This window comes from Gossypium hirsutum, chromosome A06 (assembly GCF_007990345.1).
Source record: "Gossypium hirsutum isolate 1008001.06 chromosome A06, Gossypium_hirsutum_v2.1, whole genome shotgun sequence".
Taxonomy (NCBI): Eukaryota; Viridiplantae; Streptophyta; class Magnoliopsida; order Malvales; family Malvaceae; genus Gossypium; species Gossypium hirsutum.
In genome coordinates this window covers 8,416,310-8,432,362 of record NC_053429.1, presented here as the reverse complement: position 1 = coordinate 8,432,362, position 16,053 = coordinate 8,416,310, and the positions used below count along the sequence as shown (strand labels likewise).

The following is a 16,053-nucleotide window of genomic DNA, read 5'->3' as shown; positions in this document are numbered from 1 at the left end:
ATAAATATATATACACATAAGTGTAATAATAGTAATTATAATACTAATACTAATAATAAATATAATAGTAGTAAAAATAAATACAATAAAAATAATCATAAAAATAATATAAATAATTTGTACCTGAAAAATAATAATGATATAATAATGATAATAAAAAAACAAAAAAAGACAATATGATATAATAATAACGTAAGGAAAATAAAGTAATAATATTTATAATAAAAGAAAATAAAAGAGTGTATTTAAAAGTATATACATAGTATTATTAGAACTAATATTAAAAATTAAGAATAATGGTAATAATGATAATAATAGAATAATAGTAACTGTAGTAATAATATATTGATAAAATGAATAAAAATAATAGTGATAATAAGAATATTAACAATAATAGTCATAAGGATAATATAAATAATATTTAAAATATAATAAAATAGCAAAGATAATATAAAAATAAACTTAAATTAAAAAAAGACTAAATTCGAATTAAAAACGAAGTTTTGGGGCAAATTTGAAATAATAAAAAAAAGAAGAAAATAGCTTACTTAAACACCGTGAAACGACGGAGGGCCAAAAGTGCAATAATCCCCCTTCCTGAAACGCACAGCATCAGCTAGGATTAAATTGAAAATCGCGACAAATTTCGGGTCTAAATTAAAAATAAAAATGACTTAATTGCAAAGTAATAAAAAGCGGAAGGGCTAAAAGCGCAATTAGCCCTTCCGTTAAAAAAACACGAGGATCCTAGGCGGGTTGGGTCGGGTCGATCCGGTCCAAGTTAAAACGACGTCGTTTTGAGGTTAAAAGGCAGCCCCCAAAACGACGTCGTTTTGGGAGGCTATAAAAGGCCAAATTTTTTTAAAAAAATTCACTTTCAACATTTGGAAGAAAAAAAAAGGAGAGGGAGGGAGAGAACTCTCTGGACGAGTCCAGAATCCGGCCATGGGGGACCGCCGTCACCGTCACACAGCCGCCGTCGCCATCGTCGCCGGCCACCGTAAAGGTAAAAATTTCTCTTTTTTTGTTTGTTTGTTTATTTATTTTTGTTTGTATAGATATAAATGTAAAAAATGAGAAAATATATATAAAAAAGATTCGAAATATACAAAAGGAAATGAAAATCACCTATTTTCTTCCTATTTGGCTTTTGTATTTCTCTATTTTGATGCTATTGAATCACTGTTTTACTTTAAAATCTAATGCTTTTGTATTGTTCAAGATTGTCGAATGCTTTGTGTTTGTGAGAAAAAAAATTCCCGAACCCTTTTACAACATTTTGTTTGGCTTTTTATAGCCATTTTTTACATGATTTGCTACTATTTTCTATTTTTTTGCTATTGTTGCCTGTTTGCTTCATCTTTGCAGGGTAGTTGGCGACGGTGGAGCAAGTGGTGGCAGAGGCATGGGCGATGGGACAGAGGCAGCGGCTAGGGGGGCTAGGGTTTTTTTTTTGATTTGTTTTGTGTGTTAAGGTCTTGGGCTGGTTTATTGGGCTTAGGGTTTTTAGTTATTTGGGTTTTTTAGTTTGGGTTAGGGAAATGGGCTTGGGTTTTAAGGTTTATTTGTAAGGGTTTTAATTTTAATGGATGTGGACTGATGGGTTTTAGGATATTGTTGGGTTTAAGGGTTTAATTTGGGTTGTCTGGTTGTAGTTAATGTGGGTCAAAATTGGCCTGTAACACTTTTGAAGCATTTGAATGGCTCAATTTGGTTGTCAAAATTCTCTCGTTTTAGAGGAATATAGCATCACATCCAGCACGATAGGACACGATCCTTTATACCCTCGAAAACACGATAAATTTTGACTTCCAAAAGTTCATATGTTAAAAGTTACAAAAGGATGTTCAATTATTTAGTCTAACGAAGAATCGAAGCTCAGCACTGTAGGGCACAATCCTTCGAAATTTCAAATATTGAACATTGCCTTATTTGAAAATTTTTAAATAAACCATTGTAAACTAGCTCAAAATGCATTGGTTTGACTTAAAACAAAATGGAACAATTTATCTTAGAACAAAGAGTTGAAAATTACAAAGCCACATTTGCAAATAAAAGTGAAATTATAAACATGGGACAATATGCACAAATAATGTACTATACTTAGTGAATGAAAAAAAAATAAATTAATAAATATATAATAGCAATGAGCACACATCCTATTTTGAAAAACATTAATAATCAAATAACGAAAATTAAAATATAACTAATCAAAGAAACATATTAGAATAAAATATAACAAATTTCCAAACATAGATAAATAGCAATTGAAATGATGACACAAAAGTCTAATAAACAGCCTATAATGCTATATAAAATAATATGAAAATTAAAAAACGCAACACCTAATATACAAAACAATACGGCACTAAGAGCCAATATGGTACAAAACAAAAAAAATATTTGAAAAGTTTACAAAGGAATAACACTTGCTAGAATTTGAAATAACTTATATGTATATAAAAATTAGTAAAATATAAATGATTATTAAAATATGTATTATGTAAAAAAATTCAAAATAAATAATATATAGAATAATTTCAAATAAAACAAACTGATTTAACTAATGATATATATGAAACTGAAAACCTAATATACAAATATGCTAATGTGTGAAAGTGTTTAATATAAATAAAATATACATAAATAAACAGATTAGATACATAAATAAATTTAAAATATATATATACAAATAAAAGAATAAATAATAAAATAAAAATAATACAGGTTAAAATAAAAAAATAAAATGAACTGATTATAAAATAAATAAAAGGATAACAAAAAAGAATTAATAAGCAAGTGAACAAATAATAAAGAAATAATATAATAAAAACTAATAAAGTTTAAATAAAAACAAATAAACAAACGATTTAAATTAAATCAACTATAAATAATTGAAGTAGTATTAAAAGAATTAATAATAATAATAATAATAAGGTAGTATAAATAATTCAGTTTCCTTTAAAAATATATGTATATATACATATATAAAAAGATAATAAATGGACAAAGGAATAAATAACAATAAAGTAATAATGACAGATGATGAAGTGGCAACAATAACAAAATTATAAATGAAATAATTAAATGAAAACAAAACAAAAATTTAAAGAGGAACGAAAGGACAATAAACAAATGGACACAAGGATTATAATAAAATACGAATGTATAATATATATATATATATATACATATATATAAACAGGTAAACGAACGAGCAAATAAATAAAATAAAATAAAATGAACATATAAACAAGTAAATAAATAAATTAATGGATTAAAATAAAAATGGCTTAATTGAAACTTAAACAAAGTAAAAAAGAGTAAGTTGAAATTAAAATGAAATTTAAAGTCTTAAATAATAATCAATGAGACCATAAAAGGGATTGAATCAAAATAGAAATGAAATTAAAGGTAAAAAACATAATAAAACCAAAAAATTAAACAAAAAATAAAGCAAGGGGGGAAATCAAGTGCGCAAACACATACGGGGACTAAAAAAGCAATTAAACTCCCTTTTTAGGCCCTTTTCGAAGCATCAGTGGGTAAGGGCCCGATTGAAAACTAAATAAATTAAAAGGTAAATTTTATAAAAACGAAAATAACAAAAAGAACCTAATTGAAAAGCGCCATAAAAGAGGAAGGACTTGATTAGCAAATATCCCCTTAAAGTAAAAACACGCTGATCCTCTAGCATATGGGTTGGGTCACGGGTCAGAGGCCAAAACGACGTCGTTTTGGCCTCTGAACCCACACATTAAAATGGCACCGTTTGCTTCCTATTACTTAAGTAATTTTTTTTTAAATTTCATTTCATCAGACCTTTTAAAAAAAAAAACAAAGAACCCCCTCCCCCTTTTCTCAACTCTCTGCTAGGGTTTCAAAAGAAACCCACTTTGGGCTCTGTCATGCCTCCTTGAAGCTGTCGTGGCTTCCACCATCGACAGTGGTCGGGGCCGCGAAGATTCGAGTAAGTTTCCTTTTCTACTCCTTTTTTATTCACCCTTTCTTATGTTTTAAAGTAAGTAAAAAATAAAAATAAAAAGAAGATGAAATAGAACAAAACCGAAATAAACAAGAAAACTTAGATCAAAAAGAAAAGATTGAAACCAACCTTCTAAAGTTTCTCTTTTTTTTTCTGGTGCGTATGAAAATACCAATTTTTTGTATTCAAAATCCCCCCCGGTTTACAATAGTTTTGTGTGGCTTTATAGCCGAAATACATGTTACTCTTGCTACTGTTCTTTTTTTCTTTTTGTTACTGTTCTTTGCTCCATTTTTTGTCATCTTCTTTGCTTGTTTGCAGATGACAGCAAAGGCGGTGGGACGGAGCTCCCGTCTCGAGCGTTGTGCGCGCCGAGGCAGCACATGGGGTTGCGGCGCTGGAGGCTAGGCAGAAACCCTAGGTTTCCTGTTTCTGGTTTAGTTTTTGGGCTAGGTAGGCTAGGTTTTTTTTTGTTAAGTTTAGATTGGGTTTGGTTTTATTTTATTGGGCCCGGGCAAATTCGAGCCTCTACACATACATCTAAACTGTTTATTTTTCTTTTGATTTATTTTTATATACATATAAATAATATGAGTTTTTTTAAACTTCTATTAAATTAAAATATTTTAAATGACCAACAAGTGTTTGGGTGCAATGATAAAGTACATTATATTCTTAAGAGGAGAACTTAGATTCAAACTTTAGAGACTGCCAAAATCATTTTTTTTGAAAAACGGTCAACTTTTTATTTTGAAAATGAAAATGGAAATGGGAGTCGCCACCAATCCTTTTTATTTAGGTGTGATCGGATCACCTAGTAATTCAATCATTTTAACAAAAGTTTAAATTTATTAAAACGATGATATTGGTCTACAAAATCCAGAAAACGGGTTCGGGAGTCAGTTATGCACGAGGAAGGGTTAACACCCTCGATACGCCTAAAATTGGTACCTAGTTGATTAATTAATGTCTTAGTGTTGAAGATTGAGAACTTTGAAAAGATTTAAAATATGATCCCTTTTTAAGAAAATGACTGGATAAATTAAAACGAGCATTTAAAGGCCTTCTCGTCTTGCGATAACAATATACCACATCTCATAAGCTAGGATGCGATATTTGAGCCCTCGAGAATAAGTTTGTCTTTAATTTTTATTTTAAAATTCGTAATTTGAAATTTTTAAAAGGGGATTAGATTGTTTAGATCCACCGAGAAAAATCGAGACCCCATAAGTTAGGGCACGACTTTCTCGAGTTTCTAAATACGAAATGTTGCCTTTATTTTATTTAAAACCTATGTATCTTAAAGCTTAAAAAGAGTTATTCGGCTATTTCGGTTTAACGAGAAAATAAAAATCGAAATCCCGTAAGTTAGGACACGATTTTTTCGGTTTTCCAAAACACGAGATATTACCGATTTTTATTTCTTTCCATTTTATGAATTCGTGTGAAAATCATTATAAACTTAAAAGGGTATATGAATAAAATATGCTATCTAATTGTGACAACATGAGTATATTAACTGTCGTAACCATTTTTTTGAAAAAACGAGGATCGACTTTGTTTTTGAAAAAACTGGTAGATGAGTCGCCACCAATTCTTTTTGATGAGGTGTGATTGGGTCACCATGATAATTTTTGGTCTACGAAAATCAGAAAATTCGTTCGGGATTCGGTTACGCACGAGGAAGGATTAGCACCCTCGATACGCCCAAAAATTGGTACCTAGTTGATTAATTAGTGTCTTAGTGTCGGAAATTGAAAATCAGGAATGAATTTGAAATACGATCCTTTTTTATTAACATCGATTTTGAAATTCTTGAATTACCTCAAAACGATTGTTAAAGATTTCCTCGTCTCGAGGTATTGGAGTATCACATCCCGTAAGTTAGGACACGATACCATGAATTTCCGAGCACAAGTTTGTCTTTAATTTTAATTAAAAATCTACGTATTTTAAAACTCAAAAGGATTTTTGGCTATTTAGAATCAACGAGAAAATCGAAACCCCGTAAGTTAGGGCACAATTTCTCGATGCTCCAAAACGCAAAACATTGCCTTATTTTGAAATTTTTGTTTTTTTCGAATGGTAGTGAATTCGATGTTTAAACGACGTGTCACTTGCTTGAACAAAACGATTTATTAGATAAGTGCAACAAGACTTGATTCATGAGGCGATGATATGAAAAAGTATAGTGCGACATGGAACGATGATAAAAATATTACACAAGTGAATAATATGAGAATACAAATAAACGAGTCATAGTATACGCAATGACAATAATCTCGCAACATACATCATTTAAATACTAACGTTAATAATCGAAGACCAATGAATTAAATAATACATATAACAACTTAAGAAAATTTAAAAAACCAATTAAAGTAAATAAAATGTAAAACAACTTTTAAAATGATAATAAATGGATTCAAAATAAATATTGTGAAGAAAAGAAATTTAATATCAACAATATACAAAGCAATTTTAAAAAAAAAATAGATCATATGTATGAAAATTTTAGAATAAGTAATATACAAGACATCAAAGAAACAACTAGTACATACATACATAAAAATAGACATAACGATTTGAAATTGATAATATATAAAAAAATTTTAAAGTAAATAATAAAATGATTTAAAATGAATAACACATAAAGTGAGTTTAAAATAAATAATGTAGAAGAATTTTAAAATCTATATTATACAAGGCAAATTAAAAAGATTCCTATGAGTAATTTTAAAATAAATAATATATATATACATGCATATATATACAAAGGTGTAAAATAAATGATATATATGTAAAACCTAAATAATAAAAAACGTTTTTTTTTAAATAAATAAAAGAGTTTAATATAAGATATATAAAACAATTTTAAAAATAAATAACATATAAGTCGATTTAAAAAAATAATAAGTAAGAATTTAAAGTAAAAGAGATTTAAAGAAGTAATATATGAAACAAAATCTTTTTATAATATGTGTAAAAGATTTGAAATGCTATATAGATAATATGTGAAAAGCCAAAATATATATAATATATACAACAATTTAGAATACAGAGTGTTAAAGAAACAGTTTGAAACAAACAATAATACAATTTTAAATAACCAACATATTTAAACAAACCAAAATAAATAATACATATAAGCAATCTTATCTATACAGCCTATAAAATATTTGAATAAACACATAAATCTTATTTTGATATAACAAAATAAATAAATGAATAAAATAAAAGGATTCAGGGTGTGATTGAAACTAAATCAAAATTTGAGGTATCGATTGCAAATAAAGAAAAAGACCAACAGGGACTGAATCAAAATACGCTTAAACGCACAAGGATAAAATGGGACAATATCCCACATCATTATGCGCTGTGCTTCATCTGTCCAAGTCAAGGATTAAAACGGGAATGAAGTAAAATAAAAGGCGAAATTTAAAAAGAAAAAAAATGCAAAAAGGGACCAAATAGAATGGCGCAGGAAAGAAGGAGGGACCATAACCGAAAATATCCCATTAGGGCCTCAAAAGCATGCGGGTTCCCCTTCAAACTCCCCCCCAGCCAAATTTGTTTTTTTATTATTATTATTGTTTCAGCATTATTTAGAAAAACAAAAAAAGGGAGATAGAGAGTTCTCTTTGCTCTCCCTTCACTCCCTATGTCCGGCGATAGGATTTCCCGGTGTCCATTGCGCAGCCGTTGTGGGCCAGTGGCCGGCGTTGCGCGAATGGATTTCTTCCGACGCCGAGGAGGCCAACGAAGGTGAGTACCCTCCTTTTTCTACTCTTTTTGTTTTATTATTATTTTTTTTATTAAAAAAATATAAAAAAAAAAGATAAAAGCAACAGAGATTTTAAATAAAAAATGAAACAAAAGAGGAATCACCTTTAAAGTTTTGGTTTTTTGATTGATTTTTTGTATTGGATGCTCTCTGTTTTTTTTTTCTTTCTTTTTTTTTTCTTTTCGAAATACAATCCCCCCCTTTTACATTGAAAATGAATGGCTCTTTATAGCCGATTATGCAAAGTCCTATTGCTGTTTTGTTACTGTTTGCTGCATTTTTGCTTCTGTTGCTACTTCCGTCATGTTTGCAGGTCTTCAAGGAGGTGATGGGAGCAGGTGGAGGAGAGGCGATGCAAGTGAAGGCACCTAGGGTTTGCTGCTTCCTTATTTTTTTTCTGCTGGTGGTTTGGGCTAGGGTAGGGTTGTTTTAGGTTTAGTGGGCCGGGTAAGATTGGGCTTGTACATTAACAATAGTTCATAAGATGTAATTACAATAATCACATGATTTAATATCAATATTAGCAATCAATGATGTATGAAATAAATGATAACAATAATAAAAGTAAGTGAAAGGGAATATGAAGTACATAATAAAAGGAAATAGATTAATCCAAAGTATTTAAAAATAAGGGATAAATAATAAATGAAATAAATAGGTAGGTACATTACATAAATAATATTAATTATTTTTAAAATAATGAGTTATAAAATAATGAATAAATTGATAAATAGAACCTAATCATGAAAACAAATAATGACTAAACAGATAGATAGATATTACATATAAATAAAAGTTTTAGTATTAAAAAGGGAACAGATAAGCAAGAATACACAAATGATGAAATCAATTAAGTCGGGATTGAATTGAAATCAAAATGGAATTAAAAGAAAACAAAATGGAATGAAAATAAAATATTGGGCCCAAATTGTGATACACGAATGAGATGGGGGACCAAATGGGGCAATATCCCGTCCCCTAAAATGCATAACTTCAATAAGGATCGAAATTGAATACTACAAAAATTACAAGGCAAAAATTAAAAGAAAAGAAAAAGGAAACAGGGCCGAATTGCGACGGACCACGAAAGCGGAGGGACCGAATCCGCAAATAACCCATTAGAGCAAAAACACTCGAATCTTGGCCTACACGGGTCGAGTTATGCACGGGCTAGGGCCAAACGATGCCGTTTTGGGGTTACTGGACTTGACCCCAAACGACGTCGTTGCACAGGTTTATAAAACCAAAAAAAATTGTTTAAAAAAATCATTTCATTAATGCCTAAAAAAAAGAGTAAAAGGGAGGGGTCCCACTGGCCTAGACGATTTTCGGCCGCCGAACTATAGTCCATCTGTCCATCGGCGACCGCCGTATACGGCGGTCAAATTATAAAATGGGCCCTTTAAGGTCATTTTGTCTTCCCAGACCCAGATCTGGGGCCCAATCGCTTAAAAAACGCCCACTAAAGCTACAAGAGCTCAAAGAAGCCTCTTTCGTCGCAAAAAAAAAAAAAGGAAACAGGTTGTATTTCTATCCCTATCTACATATACGATACTTGAAATAAATAGGATACAAAACCAGAATACCTATTCTGTTTTTTGGATTGAGATTTGCCTGTGATTTTTTCTATTTTCTTGTATTCGTAGAAGAAGTTACAAAACGATTTCTCTTGGGCTTTATAGCTAAGAGAGAAAAAAAATAATACAAGCTTTTTCTTTTTTGCTCTGCTATTTTTCTATTATTGCTGCCATAGTCCTTTTATTTTACTTGCAGGTACGGCTGGCGACGTGGAGCAGTGCGTACGAGGCGAGCTGTCGGCCGTACGGAGGCTGGATTGCGGCGCACCTAGGGTAACCTAGGGTTTCTGAGGGTGTCTAAATGTTGGGCCATAGGATTGGGCTTTTATGTTTTGGGTCTTAGGCTTGGGTTCATTTTTGTTGATGGGTCATTAGGGTATTGTAATTGGGCCATGGACTGTTTAAAATTTTGGACTTTATTTAATGTGTTTTTTTTGTTTTGGGCCTGGGCTAAATTGGCCCATTACAAAGACAATATTATTAATAGGAATAATCACAATTCTTGAGAATAGAATGTAAAATAAATTTTAAATTAAAATCTATTAAAATATGATATAACTCAATTCAACCACATATTTAAAACTGAATATTTAACCAATTTTGATAACTAATTTTTGTGTGTTATACCTGTCTCTTGTTATGTGCTTCATAATGCCTAAATATGTAATGGTTTTGCGAAATTCATGCAAAGTGTTTTAACAATTAAAATTTTATCTAATTTTACTCAAAATTTAAACACTTATATATTCACGTAAAGTTCTTCCATTTCTTTTAATTTCTTTTTTTTTGTGTGTGTCGTGTTCATTTATTGTTAATTAAATTTTATTCAACAATAAATGGCACGACAAATTCTTGTTTTAGTTTTGGTCTTAATTACCATTGTCGGGATGGTTTCCGCTGACACCGTGGGAGCCGCCGCACCCAGCCATACTGATGTCATTGGAAAAAATGTTGGTGCACCCTATTGTTAACATTAATGGCAAACAATACAAAGTGGTGCAAGTTTAGCACCCTAAAGTTGACTTTGAAAAAGTGGCATGGGATAAATTTTTTTTGGTCATTGAGATAATGGGCTATTTATTGTTTGGTCCTTGAACCTCAACTATAAATAGGCCTTCTCATTTCTCATTTCAATCATCCCAACCAATCTTTCTCTCTTAGTTTTCTCTCTTCTCCCATTTGAGAATTCTTAAGGAATTCTATTTGTTTGTAATACTTTGGAGATAGTAAAGTTATCATCTGGTGTTAGTGCCCGAGGACGTAGGTATAATTTACCGAACCTCGTTAAATCTCTTGTGTTCTTTCTTGTCCTATTTTTCTTTCAATATTTGAGGGTATAATAGTAGTATTTAATTGTGCTATTAAATTACTATAGAAGGGATATTCTGTCTAAGGAAAGACTTGGTATTTAAGAGATCCATGTGATCCACCTCTCTTCCCTGGGAATTGAACTTTGTGTGATTTTTTAGTACAATAATTTACACGCTTCCGACCCTATTGGAACAACAAGTGGTATCAAGAGCCGAAGGTTAATCGTAGTATGCTCTGTGGTTGCAGTTTGAACTGATCTTCCACATCAGAAAAGATTTCCTTAGGTATATTGAAAGATTATGGAGAAAACGGTCGGTGTAAGAGCTTCAACATCGTCCATGTGGACAAGACCGACAATTGCAAATGCAAGATTGGCCGTGGAGATCTTTGATGGCACGGGCCATTTTGGTATGTGGCAAAGTGAGGTTCTAGATGCCCTTTTTCAGCAGGGTCTAGACATTGCCATTGATGAAGAGAAACCAGATGATGTACAGGAGAAAGATTGGAAGGCGATCAATCGGTTGGCATGTGGCACAATTCGATCATGCCTTTCTCGAGAGCAGAGGTATGCTTTTTCAAAGGAGACTTCTGCAAATAAGTTGTGGGTGGCACTTGAAGAAAATTTTTTGAAGAAAAACAGTCAAAATAAGCTCCACTTGAAGAAAAGACTGTTTCGCTTCACATACGTCCCAAGTACCACAATGAATGATCACATCACCAAATTTAATCAGTTAGTCACTGATTTGCTGAATATGGATGAGACATTCAAAGATGAAGATTTGGCTTTGATGATGTTGGGGTCACTTCCTGAGGAGTTTGAGTTCCTAGAAACTACTCTACTTCATGGCAGGAGTGATATATCTCTGAGCGAAGTCTGTGCGGCCTTATACAGTTATGAACAGAGAAAGAAGGACAAACAGAAAAACTCAATCAGAGATACAGAAGCTTTAGTAGTCCGAGGTCGTTCATACACTCGGAAGAAAACTCAAAAGGGGAGATCAAAGTCAAAGTCCAGACTCGGGAAAGATGAATGTGCTTTTTGTCATGAGAAAGGCCACTGGAAGAAAAATTGTCCAAAGCTGAAGAATAAGGGAAAAGCTGTTGTAGATGCTTGTGTTGCTAAGCATGATACTAGTGACTCTGAACTATCACTGGTTGCATCATCATCGTCGTTCCATTCAGATGGGTGGATATTGGATTCGGGTTGTACCTATCATATGTCCCCTAACCGGGAGTGGTTCTCTGATTTAGTAGAACTAAATGGAGGAGTTGTTTATATGGGCAATGACAATGCCTGTAAAACTGTTGGGATAGGTTCAATCCAATTAAAGAATAAAGATGGATCAACCAGAGTTCTGACTGATGTTCGGTACGTGCCTAGTTTGAAGAAAAATCTCATCTCATTGGGAGCCTTAGAATCCAATGGTTTAATTGTTACTATGAAAGATGGGATTTTGAAAGTGACATCTGGCGCACTTGTGATATTGAAGGGCATCAGGAAAAATAACTTGTATTACTACCAAGGTAGTACAGTTATTGGAGCAGTCGCTACAGCTTCCGGTAACGAAGACTTGGACTCAATGCAGTTGTGGCATATGAAGTTGGGACATGCCAGCGAAAAATCCTTGCAAATTCTGGCAAAGCAAGGATTGTTGAAAGGTGCAAAGGCTTGCAAATTAAAATTTTGTGAGCACTGTGTTCTGGGAAAGCAAAAGAGAGTGAAATTCGGCACTGCTATCCATAATACAAAAGGTATTTTGGAATATATTCACTCAGATGTGTGGGGGCCTTCCAAAACACCTTCGTTGGGAGGAAAACACTACTTTGTTACTTTTGTTGATGACTTTTCCAGAAGAGTTTGGGTGTATACCATGAAAACTAAAGATGAAGTGCTTGGAGTTTTTCTTAAATGGAAAACTATGATCGAAAACCAGACTGGCAAGAAAATCAAGCGGCTTAGGACGGACAATGGAGGGGAATATAAAAGTGATCCGTTCTTCGATGTGTGCCAAGAGTATGGTATTGTTCGACACTTCACAGTTAGGGGTACACCACAACAGAATGGAGTGGCAGAGCGTATGAATCGAACATTGCTGGAGAAAGTTCGATGTATGTTGTCCAATGCTGGGTTGGGCAAGCAATTTTGGGCTGAGGCTGTGACATACGCTGGCCATCTTGTTAATCGTTTGCCATCATCTGCATTAGAAAGAAAAACTCCTATGGAGGTATGGTCTGGAAAACCGGCTACAGATTATGATTCCTTACATGTGTTTGGATCCACTGCATATTACCATGTGAAGGAGTCAAAGTTAGATCCGAGGGCAAAGAAAGCTCTCTTTATGGGAATCACTTCTGGAGTGAAGGGATTTCGTCTTTGGTGCTTAAGCACAAAGAAAATGATCTGTAGCAGAGATGTTACCTTTGATGAATCTGCCACATTGAAAAAGGTAGCAGATAAAGATATTCAGACGAGCAATACTCCACAGCAGGTGGAGTGTACTCCAAAACAGGTGGAGTTTGAGCAGATGGGGATTTGCCCAGTTAATAAGTCTAATTCTCCAGCCACAATGGAGGAATTAGAGGTTGAAGAGGTTCTGACCCAAGAACCACTAAGTACACCAGAACCAGTTGCAGCTGCAAGGCCACGGAGAGAAATTCGTAAACCTGCTCGATTTACTGATATGGTGGCCTACGCCCTTCCCGTTGTTGATGATATTCCTATCACTTATCAAGAAGCAATGCAAAGCTTAGAAAGTGATAAATGGAAAAGCGCCATGGATGAAGAAATGCAGTCTCTCCGGAAGAACAATACTTGGGAGTTGGCGCAATTACCGAAAGGTAAAAGGGCAATCGGATGCAAGTGGGTATTCGCAAAGAAAGATGGATCTCCTAGCAAGAAGGATATTCGCTACAAGGCAAGATTGGTAGCTAAAGGCTACGCTCAGAAGGAGGGAATTGACTACAATGATGTATTTTCCCCTGTTGTGAAGCATTCCTCCATTAGAATTTTGTTGGCATTGGTAGCACAGTTGAATTTGGAGCTAGCTCAACTTGATGTTAAGACGGCTTTCTTGCATGGTGAGTTAGAAGAGGAGATCTATATGACTCAGCCAGAAGGATACACAGATGCTGGTGGTAGAAATTGGGTTTGTAAGCTTAACAAATCGCTATATGGATTGAAGCAATCCCCGAGGCAGTGGTACAAGCGATTTGATAGCTTTATGAGAAGGCAGAAGTACACAAGAAGCAAATATGACAATTGTGTATATTTGCAGAAGCTGCATGACGGATCTTTCATTTATCTACTCTTGTATGTTGATGATATGTTAATCGCTTCGAAGAGCCAAAATGAGATAGATAAGCTGAAGGCTCAGTTGAATCAAGAGTTCGAGATGAAAGATCTAGGTGAGGCCAAGAAGATTCTTGGCATGGAGATAAGTAGAGATAGACCGAGAGGCAAGCTCTGTTTAAATCAGAAGCAATATCTGAAAAAGGTATTACAATGTTTTGGTGTAAATGAAAACACAAAACATGTAAGTACCCCACTTGCTTCTCATTTGAAACTTAGTGCTCAATTATCTCCGAAGACTAAAGATGAAAGAGAATATATGGCGAAAGTCCCATATGCTAATGCAGTTGGGAGTTTGATGTATGCGATGGTGTGTACGAGGCCTGACATTTCACAAACTGTTGGAGTTGTGAGCAGGTATATGCATGATCCTGGAAAAGGACATTGGCAAGCTGTGAAATGGATTCTACGGTATCGTCGAAAAACCGTAGATGTTGGTTTAATTTTTGAACAGGATGAAGCACTTGGTCAGTTTGTAGTTGGATATGTTGATTCCGACTTTGCTGGTGATTTAGATAAACGTCGTTCAACTACGGGGTATCTGTTTACTCTTGCGAAAGCCCCAGTGAGTTGGAAGTCTACCTTACTGTCTACAGTAGCTGTGTCTACTACAGAGGCAGAATATATGACAGTTACAGAAGCTGTTAAGGAGGTTATTTGGCTTAATGGATTGTTGAAAGACTTAGGAGTTGTTCAAAGTCACATAAGTTTATATTGTGACAGTCAGAGCGCTATTCATTTAGCGAAAAATCAAGTCTATCATTCAAGAACCAAGCATATCGACGTAAGATATCACTTTGTTTGGGAAGTCTTTGAAAAAGGAAAAATTCTACTTCAGAAGATTCCGACAGCAGATAATCCCGCAGATATGATGACCAAGGTGGTAACAACAATCAAGTTTAATCATTGTTTGAACTTGATTAACATCCTGAGAATTTGAGCACCTTCAGGTGTATGGCGCTCGAGAGTGCATTTGTAGGCACTACAAAAGATAACTTTATCGAATTTGGGGAGTTGAAGGAAGTGTGTGAATATGTGATTATCCTAATCAAATCTTCAAGGTGGAGATTGTTAACATTAATGGCAAACAATACAAAGTGGTGCAAGTTTAGCACCCTAAAGTTGACTTTGAAAAAGTGGCATGGGATAAATTTTTTTTGGTCATTGAGATAATGGGCTATTTATTGTTTGGTCCTTGAACCTCAACTATAAATAGGCCTTCTCATTTCTCATTTCAATCATCCCAACCAATCTTTCTCTCTTAGTTTTCTCTCTTCTCCCATTTGAGAATTCTTAAGGAATTTTATTTGTTTGTAATACTTTGGAGATAGTAAAGTTATCATCTGGTGTTAGTGCCCGAAGACGTAGGTATAATTTACCGAACCTCGTTAAATCTCTTGTGTTCTTTCTTGTCCTATTTTTCTTTCAATATTTGAGGGTATAATAGTAGTATTTAATTGTGCTATTAAATTACTATAGAAGGGATATTCTGTCTAAGGAAAGACTTGGTATTTAAGAGATCCATGTGATCCACCTCTCTTCCCTGGGAATTGAACTTTGTGTGATTTTTTAGTACAATAATTTACACGCTTCCGACCCTATTGGAACAACACCTATAATGGTGAAGGTGGTCAGGGTATCGTTGAAGGGCGTCTTGACAATGCGGTTAATGATATCAGTGGTGCTGCAACTGGTCTGCCGCCTAGCAGTAGCGGTGCAACCATAATTGGGTTATCCGCTATCGCCAAAGCAGTTGCCATTACCGGTTATTTCATCTTCTAAATTTGAGATCTGCGGGTATAATGCTGGTTGAATTTGTTTATGAATAAATTAAATGTCACATATTTCTAATTTGCTTTTAATTTGATCATGTCATATGAAATAACCATTTTAGTTTTTTATTTTCCCAAAACTTAAACAAGAAAATCATAGTGTGTACACCACAAGACTTAATAATAATACTAATACAATATGGTTTCAGCAACACTTCATGTTGGATTAATTATTTTTTGGGGTTAAATTATACAATGAAAATTTGAAAGTTGAA

At 33.5% G+C, this 16,053-nt stretch overlaps 3 long non-coding RNA genes across 3 annotated transcripts; 2 read left to right on the top strand and 1 right to left on the bottom strand.

The window, feature by feature from the left end:
- Positions 1-3,832: 3,832 nt before the first annotated feature.
- On the top strand, positions 3,833-4,594 carry LOC121230397 (uncharacterized). Its single transcript, XR_005928366.1, has 2 exons — positions 3,833-3,970; positions 4,307-4,594. It is a non-coding gene; the product is annotated as an uncharacterized lncRNA (long non-coding RNA).
- A 2,854-nt stretch (positions 4,595-7,448) lies between these two features.
- Positions 7,449-8,300, top strand: LOC107943683 (uncharacterized). The gene is made up of 2 exons (XR_001696036.2): positions 7,449-7,750; positions 8,083-8,300. It is a non-coding gene; the product is annotated as an uncharacterized lncRNA (long non-coding RNA).
- LOC121230396 (uncharacterized) lies at positions 7,949-16,053 on the bottom strand. The gene is made up of 2 exons (XR_005928365.1): positions 15,620-16,053; positions 7,949-10,307 (listed from the first exon to the last, which is right to left on the bottom strand). It is a non-coding gene; the product is annotated as an uncharacterized lncRNA (long non-coding RNA).